The sequence below is a fragment of the Cajanus cajan genome, chromosome 3, assembly GCF_000230855.2.
Source record: "Cajanus cajan strain Asha chromosome 3, NIPB_CcT2T_4, whole genome shotgun sequence".
Classification (NCBI taxonomy): Eukaryota; Viridiplantae; Streptophyta; class Magnoliopsida; order Fabales; family Fabaceae; genus Cajanus; species Cajanus cajan.
Window position 1 is genome coordinate 53,689,555 of NC_138519.1, and position 10,529 is coordinate 53,700,083.

Sequence of the window (10,529 nt, forward strand, 5' to 3'; positions counted from 1 at the left end):
CCAGGAGTGGTCGAGAATACTCAGGTTCAGGAGTGGACGACAATAATCATTGTGCTTTATTTCATATATAAGTGGAACCCTTCTATTGAAAGAGACTGGACGTAGCTTAGATGAGCGAACTAGTATAAATTGATTACATCCTTTATTTACTTAGACGCAAATTTTCATTGCTGATTAAACCTTTGTGAAAAACTTCATTCCAAGTTTACTTATTCTTAAAACTATTATTAGACGAAGCTGTAAGTCTGCTTGATAAACTTGTTACATGGAAGTTTCATCGGCTGCTTATCCTTAAATGAAACTATCTTAAAAAGGGAAAATACTTACTAATATATTTTCTTACAGTAGACGATACATTTTTCAGATGCAGTAATACTCTATTAAGTAAATCTGCATAACCGTTTGATATTCAAAAGTGCACTGGACGAAGAAAGCTACTATAGCGAAAACATTTTTTTAAATACCTTTGTTCACACACACACATATTCAACCCCTCCTTGCTTCTATGTGTTTTTCAGCTAACTTCAACATGAACGCGTAAACATAGGGAGTGGTTGATGTAAGACCGGCCCAAGTATGGCCTTAGAGCCTGCAAGCCTTGTCGAAAATCACACTCAAGGTGATAACTGGTTACACTAACCTGAAATACTATGACAGACCTTAGAGTTTGTCAGGTGACGGTGACATAGGTACTGGGTCCCTATAATGGGGGCACCTTGGGAGGCTTTAAAGACTAGTGAGATTAGAACCATCCTATACAATGCACTTTTCTTGACAGGAACCACAAACCAATGATTTTGATGTGCTTATTTGTGGGTTACTGATCGAGGCCGTACCCGGTCAAATAAAAACAAGTAAATGTAGTACTATGAGGCTTTCCTAGGTCATCTCCCAAGGACCACTCTTTTTTGTCAAAGGTTCAAACACGAAGTGGGGGGTTTGATTAAGATTTATCAAGGTTTAAAACACAATAAAATGCAAGTAAAACAATAAGTAAAGCAGGTTGACTCCTTGTTAAGATTGCAACTCTTTTATCCCTAGTTCACTACAGATTTCTCTGTTAACAACTTAATCCTTGTTCCATCCGAGTTAACCAACTAAGCGAAGATTAACTCAAGACTTCCCTACACAAATTAAGTAAATGTATACAACATTGAACCTCTCCCCAGGATTAAGCAAATTGTGGTCTTAAACGCAGCCAACCCGGATTCATTAAGCATGAATGAATGTTGAAAACATTTAATACAGAAATCAAATGAAGAAGAAGAAATCAGAACAGAGATGTATATACAAATAAAACCTCAAATAGAGCTTTCAATTCGCTCAAGGATCCAACCCCAAGGGCTTTAACCTTCCATTAAAACGAAAATACAGTAGAACATAGTCAGCAAGGAAGAAGAAGACAAAACTGAGAATCTGTATTCACTTTCAATATCAAAATGCAAGTCTCCAGTCAAAAAAAAGCAACAAAACGTAAAGGAATAAGAAGAACAACTGAAAAACGTGAAGGCAGGAGCAAAAATGGAAGAAGAACTCAAAGAAAAATAAGTACCAAAAAGATAAATAAATAAGGGAAAATAATGACTCATCAGTTACGTTGCATGAGCATATGTTTGTTGCAATTTGTTTATTCAAACTGTTCATTTATTATTGATAATTCCCCTAAGATAAAAAAATAAAAAAAATGCACTATCATGAGGGAAAAACTAGTGTGAAAATAAGATCTACGAGAAACATATATCCCTTTTTTTTAAAAAGGGGGGCATCATGCATTTTCTAAAAAAAAATAAAAAAAAAGAGAGTAAAAAGAGGGACATGCATACCATATACATTTCTAGGATCACTAGGAGATTTCTCACAAAGACTAATGAACTCCAATTAGTGTGACCTTTGTCACATCGTAAAAAATTACGAAAAAGGACATTATGATTTCATTTTCAAAGGAGTGGTCACAAAGTCTTTGATGAGAGACCTCCTTCATGCATTCTCTTTCAATAGATTAATAGGTGACCTTTCTTTTTCTGAAGGTGGCTTTTCAACCTTCCATACTTACAAAGGGAAGAGTCATGGAAGCTCTAGAAGAAAGAACCACATACTTTTCAGGGAGCTCATACAGATCAAACAACAAATGGCTAAAATGATCAAGGCCGTGATCAAAATGCAGCACAACATCGATTACACTAGAGGATATTTGCGGGCTCTAGAAGAAAGATTGAGAGCCGTTGAAAAACACAATTTTGACGGTAAATAAGTTTCTGAAATTTGCCCAATGCTGAACATCCGATTCATATGCGGAACCAACAAACCCCCACGATCGGAGGATAATCAATCACAAGGGGTCTATGGGAAGAAAAAGAGGAGAGAATTAGTGCTACCACCCTCCTTGTCTTTCCTCAGAAGCTCAAAATAGTGTCAAAAGTAAAAAAGACTTTTGACAAAATTCCTATGAGCTATGCAGATTTGTTTCCTCAACTACTAAGGGCCCGATGTTAGTGAGAATCCAACCACAAAGAAAGCAGCAACTACCTTACCCACTATGGTATAGGCATGAAGAAACTTGGGACTATCACTCAGGGGCAATAGGGTACTCCATCGAAGATTACAGAGCCTTGAAGCTTCGCGTACAAGAGTTTACAGACGCCAGATGGCTCAAGTTTGAGGCCAATGTATCTAACATCACTAAATGACCAAGATAAGTAGCAATCTTGGGATGGTTTGTTAGAAAGCTGTTAGGGGGTTCTCTAAAGTATAAGTTTTTTTTTAGTTTCAAATCATAACCTTCACCCACGGTTACGAGTTCAGACAAAATAAGGGTTTTGTTTTTTACATTTATCAATAATATACGTCATCTCTACAAACTCCTGTGTTTATTCTTTTCTCTCTCTTCTTGTGCGTCAAATTCTGAAACCAATCAAAATACCCCAAAAACAAACATGACTGAAGATAATAAAATTGATCAAAACTCCGAACATCTACGATGCATTATCTAAGTCTAAGGCAGATAAGGAGATCACTTCTTCGAGACGCACAATGATAAGAAAGTGATTAGATGCATAACCATATGATTCTTATTGCATAAGAGGAGGCTTACACAAAAAAAGACACTGGTCCTCCCCGACGTGGATAACAAGAAACTTTGTCGCTCAATGAACGTTAACGAAGCAAAGAAGTATTATATCCAAAAACCGTCACTTGCAAAATACCATTAGGATGAAAATCCCCAAAGGGAGTCCTAGGCAGAAGTTAAAAAAAAATTGAAAGTTCCCACTAGGATACATCATAGGCAAAAATTAGGGATTCAAAAAGGATAAAAATAGCGAGTGATGACTCTCCAAGTTGAAAGCCAAAAAACCGATTGAATACTTCTACAAGGGGCCAAAATTCTAGGAAGAATATGCCCGAGACTCAAACATGTAGTCCAAGATAATTAGGAGAATGATTATAACTATTATCCAAGGAAATGTTTGTTTAAAAACTTAAACACTGACCTAACTCGGCCACCCATTCATTCTAAACACCTTTTGTATTCCTTTATGTATAAAGCTTTTATAATTAATAAATAAACCTTTTCTTTCTTTTTCTTGTCCAATCATAATGACGTAGATTGTTGATGGTTGTTAAAAATCAAATAAGTCCAAAAAAAATGAAAATGAAATGACCCGTTATGATGAAAACCCATTAAGGGCATCATAGGCAAAAGTTAGGGCAAAAGAAAATAACAAAGATACCCGTTAGGATGCATCCTAGGTAAAAGTTAGGGTTTCTAAAAAAAAAGGACCCCTAAGACAACTTAATGCACTAATTGTCTGATATGACTAAAGTTGAGCACCAACCAATCAAAGCAGCCCCTTTAAAGGAGAAAAGGAAAGCCACCTTTCAAAAATCGAAGTAAAAATGCACTGCATACATTTGAAAGCATTTCACACACTTAGAACATTTTCTTTACCCCAGGGGAATTATTCAAAATATACAAAGATTAGCATTTTGCACAAGCATTTAACATTTATGCATTTCATTTAAAAAAAAGAAAAAAGAAATCCAATCCATTCCTGCTTTGCATGTTTTTTGGCATTCTTGCATTCTTTGTTTGTGTCTACCTATCATGTGTTAGAGGGAATCAAGAGGCCAAAGAACTCGTATAAAGATCAACAACTAGACAGTGCTTTAAGAACCAAAATCATGTCAAGAAGTGTAGCCCAATATCGACACTCCTTACAAGTGGTTCTATATAGACACTAAGCAAAGAATGACACGTCAACAACAAGATGGAGTAGAGTTGGTCGAGGAAGAATAATTGAGTCTACAAGCACGAAGAAGCCACCAAGCCTTACTCTATCTTCGACCGAGCTATACTCCTCAACCGAAGGATGAAAGATCCAAGAAAATTCCAAGACCAGGAATGCTTTCCTACCAAAGCCAGGAGTGGCTTCCAAAATAATACTTATAAAAATAGATTCAGCAAATAACATCATCATAGGATGAGATCCCTTCACCAATGATGACAACAAAAGATAGAACAGAACAAAGACAAAGCTTCAACAAAAAAAAAGTCAAAGCTAATAAAAATAAAAATAATAAAAGAGTGCTAGGAAATCCTCACTCTGATGAGAATCAGCCTACAAACAAGGGGTAGAGTCCCCTCACAACAAGGATCAGTTTAAACAAATGAAGCCAAACAAGTTCAACACTCAATCATAAAAGAGAAAGTCACCAAAGCTCTACCATAGGAAGATGCTTGGAGAGGCATTACAATACTCACCTAGTGGGGCATCACACATCCCGTTAGCCCTAGCCCAAAATGGAGGGCATCTCAAGCATTCCCCTAGTTGATGATCCGAAGGGAATCCCATAACACTAATGAGAGGACACCATCGAGTTCCGCAAGTACAAGATCAGTAAAGGTTGCTAGATCCTCAAAACTAGTACAAGATCGGTAAAGGTTGCTAGCTCCTCAAAACTAGTACAAGATCGGTAAAGGTTGCTAGATCCTCAAAACTAGTACAAAATTGGTAAAGGTTTCTAGATCCTCAAAACTAGTACAAGATCGGTAAAGGTTGATAGATCCTCAAAGCTAGTACAAGATCGGAAAAGGTTGTTAGATCCTCAAAAACTAGTACCAGATTGGTAAGGGTTGCTAGATCCCTAAAACTAGTACAAGATCGATAAGGGTTACTAGATCCCCAAAACTAGTACAAGCTCGGTAAAGGTTGCTAGATCCTCAAAACTAGTACAAGCTTGGAAAAGGTTGCTAGATCCCTAAAACTAGTACAAGCTCGGTAAGGGTTACTAGATCTGCAAAACTAGTACAAGCTCAATAAGGGTTGCTAAATCTCCAAAACTAGTACAAGCTCGGTAAGGGTTGCTAGATCCCCAAAACTAGTACAAGCTCGATAAAGGTTACTAAATCCTTAAAACTAGTACAAGCTCGGAAAGGGTTGCTAGATCCCAAAACTAGTACGCAACTTGGTATTAGGTCGGCTAAAACTCCAAATATCAGTCTAGCTTGGAGAGGCTGAGCTTAGAATATACCCCCTCTTTAACAAGTAGAAGCAGCAAGAAGCTTCTATATCAAGCCAGAAGCCTAGACGGTACAAGTTTACCATCCTTGTCACCCAATGGAGTATACAACCCAACACTCAGTTGCTACAAGGGTCAAGGATACCGGTAAACACCATTTACCTGAACGAAACGATGTGGGGGCATCTACACTATTGAAGTGAAAGGAAAGATTCAGATGCAACAATAAAAGAAGCGACATGGAACATTCACATGAATCCTGAAGCCTAGACGGTACAAGTTTACCATCCTTAACACCCAACGAGGCATACAACCCAACACTTAGTTTCCCCAAAGGGCAAGGATACTGGTAAACACCATCTACCTGAAGCAAACAACGTGGAGGCATCTAATGTCAAAACAAAAAAGAAGACCATGATCTCCACCTCACTATCACAAGAGAAGCAACTAGAGCAAATGGCATGGAGCATCTACTCGAAGACCGAAGATCAGATGTACAGTTTGTCACTCTTATTACCCAATAGAGTATGCAACCCGATACTTAGTTACTCTAAAAAGGCAAGGATACAGGCAAATCCACATATCCAAGGGAAGCAAGGTAGAAGCGCCATCACAAAGACACGAAGAGAAGACCCGAATGAAATGTCTATGTCTTTACTTGCCTTTGGAAAAACAACACATAGCTATTCCAAAGGACAAGTAAAGAGGGGCATCTATAGACACCTACTTTTGTTCAGTGCATACAAACAAGGAAATGGAAATCTAACATGAAGAAAAGGAGCTCCTAAAGGACTAGAAATGACATGATATGACATCAGAAGGCCCAAAGCCCAATAAGAGTGGTTTAGTAGCCAAGAATGAGCCATTCCCAAGATGGAACGAGTCGTTCCAAACTACTAAAAAGGCCTAAAAATCCTAATTTGGAACGGGTCATCCCAACACAAGTTGTTATGAGTAAAATTCAAATCAGGAACAAGACGTTCTACTTCTAGAATGGGCTGTTCCACATTCAAAATTAACACATAACAAACTGATCCAGAACAGGCCGTTTCAGATCTAGAATGGCCTGTTCTAGTCAATTTTGATGTCTATAAATAGAAGAGTCAAGCACTACTCCCAAGGCCAGAAAAATTCGTCCAAAACTCCGTATAGCTTGAAATTTCTCTGTCTCTCTCTCCTATTGTATTTCTTGAGATTCTGTGAGGTATATTGTAGTGTGTTAGGAAGCCAAAAAGCACCTAAGAGTCTCCCTATTTGAAGATCTAATAAAGCTTGCTATGAGGTATTATTCATCAATCTCTTTCTCCATCTTTCACTTCTTTTATTTTAAATATGATCACAATAAAGGCAACCATGTAGACATCTTAGGATCAATCGTGTAATTTAAATTTCATGTAAATAGCCATTAATAAAGGGGATCAAATATTTAAACTATCAATTCTTATTACGCTAGTTTCATCATAAGGTACCGAGTAAGGGCGTTGTAGGGGTGCTTAATACCTTTTCTATACGTAACCGACCCTTGAACCCAATTTTGGTTATCAAGGCCAATATTGGATTTTCAAAATCTTTTCTTTTTCCAATGTTTGGAGTAAAACATTGGTGGCGACTCCTATGAACCATTTTTCAAAACCATTAATTAAGGATTAGTCTGGTTTCTAGGCATTCCCTAATTGATGAGATTTTTAATTAGAAGTCTAAACCATTGGTCGTAAGATCGAAATTTTTCGGGTTACAACAACAATAAGAACAAAAAAGTGAAACAAACACAATTAGAGAAAACCCCTCATACATAATCATATAATAAACATAGAATTTGGGAGTCAATCCCACTACCCGACATACAAACTCACCCAGAGCGAGGTTTCTCACTCCCCTTACTTGAATAAGTTCTAGATAATGGGTGCACAACTCTGAAGAGATTTTCTTCCTACACCAGTTTTTTGAGCTCTGAAGCATGTACGTGAAAATAAAGGCATAAAAAGGGTTTGATTATAAAACTTCTCTTTTAAAAACCTATGTCGCTACTGGAATCATGATGGTAATGATGTAAAAATATAGTTTTATGAAGCCGCCACTAATATTTTATTTTAAGGGAAAAACATTGGAAAACTGTCTTAAAAAGAATAGTCTTTAAAATCAAAATTGGGTTCGAAAATCAATTACGTGTAGGGAAGGTATTAACACCTTACGACGCCAATAAAAAAATAGTGCCTTTAATTAATTGTCCAAAATTACATAATTTTATAAATATTTAATTTACCCCTTGAAATATATTTTATTATTCTTTTTTATATAACTTTTATAGATAATTTTTTTTTGTATTTTATTTAAAAAACTTACATAATGATTTGAGCTAACAAATAAATAATCTTTAAACTCTCATAATAATGCTAAAGATAGAATTAACGTTATTAGTTTTTGAATATTTTATTTTATTAAAAGATATCAACTTTTATTTTTTATTTTATTTTTTAAAAATTATTTTAGTACAAGAATTTAAGCTAATAAATGACTAGCATTAAACCCTATCACTTAAATAACATTAAAGATATAATTACTATTCAATTAATGTTATTAATAAATGTTTTTATTTTCATAAAATAATTTTTTATTTTATCTTATGCATAAAAGCTTATGGTAGCAAATGACTATTCTATAAACTTTTATAATTTACTTGATATTAAAGGTAGAAGTGCTTCTCAATTAATATCATTAACCATTAAAAATAACTTATATGTGAAGTAGGATTATTTTTATCTAAAGAAATAGATTTTGCATAAGGATTCAAGTTAGCAAATGACTAATCAATAAATCTCCATGATAACGTTAAAGATAGAAGTGCTACTCAATTAACGTTATTGGTTGCAACACATATTTATTTTATAACATTTTATCCAAAGATGACAACTTTTAAAATTATTTTTAAAAAAATTGTGCAAAAGAGTTTAAGGTAGCAAATGACTAGTTATTAAACCCTCTCATTTAAATAATATTAAAGATAGAATTTCTATTCAATTAAAGTTATTAATAAATGTTTTTATTTTCATAAAATGATCATTTTTATTTTACCTTATGCATAAAAGCTTATAATAGCAAATAACTATTCTATAAACTTTTATGATTTACATGATATTAAAGTTAGAAGTGCTACTTAATTAATATCATTAACCATTAAAAGTAACTTATATGTAAAGGAGAATTATTTTTATATATTTATCTAAAGAAATAGATTTTACATACACTACAAGAAAATTGCCGTATAGTGACACAATATGTGTCACTAAAAATTACGTTTACTCACACAATAAATATAATATATGTTGGTATATTGTTAAAGAGTGTAGGTATAGACTATAGTGACACACAAAATATGTTGTTAAATCTCATTCAAAATCAACACTAAAATTATATGTAGCTATATGTCAAATAGGTATATACATGCATATATTATACCTATAGTGACATTTTTTGTATGTCACTATATGGAACATTTTTTGTAGTGATAAGGATTCAACTTAACAAATAACTAATCAATAAATCTCCACAATAATGTTAAAGATAGAAGTTCTACTTAATTAATGTTATTAGTTGCAATATATATTTATTTTTTAACATTTTATCCAAAGATGACAACTTTTAAAATTATGTTAAAACAAATTGTTCATAAGAGTTTAAGCTAGCAAACAACTAGTTATTAAATCTCCATAATCAAGTAGTATCAAAGATAAAATCGTTATTTAATCCACACTATTAATTTTTACATCAGTGTTAAATTTTTTTTATAAAGAAATCACCCTTGCAGCAAAATTTAAACTAAACAATGGTTAGTCATTAAATTCTCACCATTCAGTAACGTCAAAGATAACATTACTATTTAAATAACTAAGTAACACTATTGGTTAGTGCATATGATCATATTCTTAAATAAAACAAAACAAAACATATTTTATTCCATACACATAATTCATGATATCACATGGTTATTTTATAAACTTTTATGATTTGAGTAGCATTAAAGATACAATTTTTACTCAAATAATGTTACAAATATTATGTATATTAAAATGTCATTTTTTACTAATCTTTCGATAATGTACATGATAAGAATTAGAAAATACAGTCATAGTCTCTCATTTTCATTTTTTTTGCCAGAAATTGTATTTGTTGCTAAAAATATAGTAATATTATAAAAATGAAACGAAATTGGGACGACCTATCTTTTTTAAATCTCCTTTTGATTGAAAAAGACTCAAAGTAACTTTTTAAATCCTAATATAAGCCTAACATTCAATAGAATATTGAGTCATAATTACCAAATGAAATAGAAGAGAAAAAAGGGTAAAAACCTTGAGAAGCAATGGAATATAATTCCTTCGTGAAGGTTGTACTACGAGGCATAGCTTGTCTCATTGAAGTCTCCAAAAAAATCAAAAACAAATAGTTGTGATAAAACACTCACTTTCTCCATGCCCTTGGCCATCTGTTGTATATGCTATTTTATAAGAGAGTGTTTTTTCTTTTGTTACCATCTATTTCCACTTCCTTCATTTTTGCTAACCATCTCTTATCCAATATCCTTATTTTTCAGTTATTCCTTAACCGCTCTATCTTTTTGAAGACCAAGTCCTCATAATATCTTCATTTTATTTTTCTCTTATTTTGTTTTTAATAACAACCAAATAAAATTGGTTGTTCACAGTTGCCCCTTTTTAACTGTTTCTAATTAAATAATCTAAATATTATTTTTTAGATTATTCTAAGAAGAAATATGTAAAGAAGTGAATCAATTTTATTTGGGAATTTGTACAAGGAACAAGATAGTTGTTAAGGTTCTAGGGCTGACATGCTGATTACCAATTTGAATGTAGATGTCAAGTGAGCCTTGTGCTAGAGCGATCAACCAAATGTTGTTGGTGCTAGAACAATCGAATGTTGAGGTTGGGTTGGCTGCAAGCTGGGGTTGTATCTAGAACAATCGATGAGCCTTCATGAACTTCTTTAACAATCTG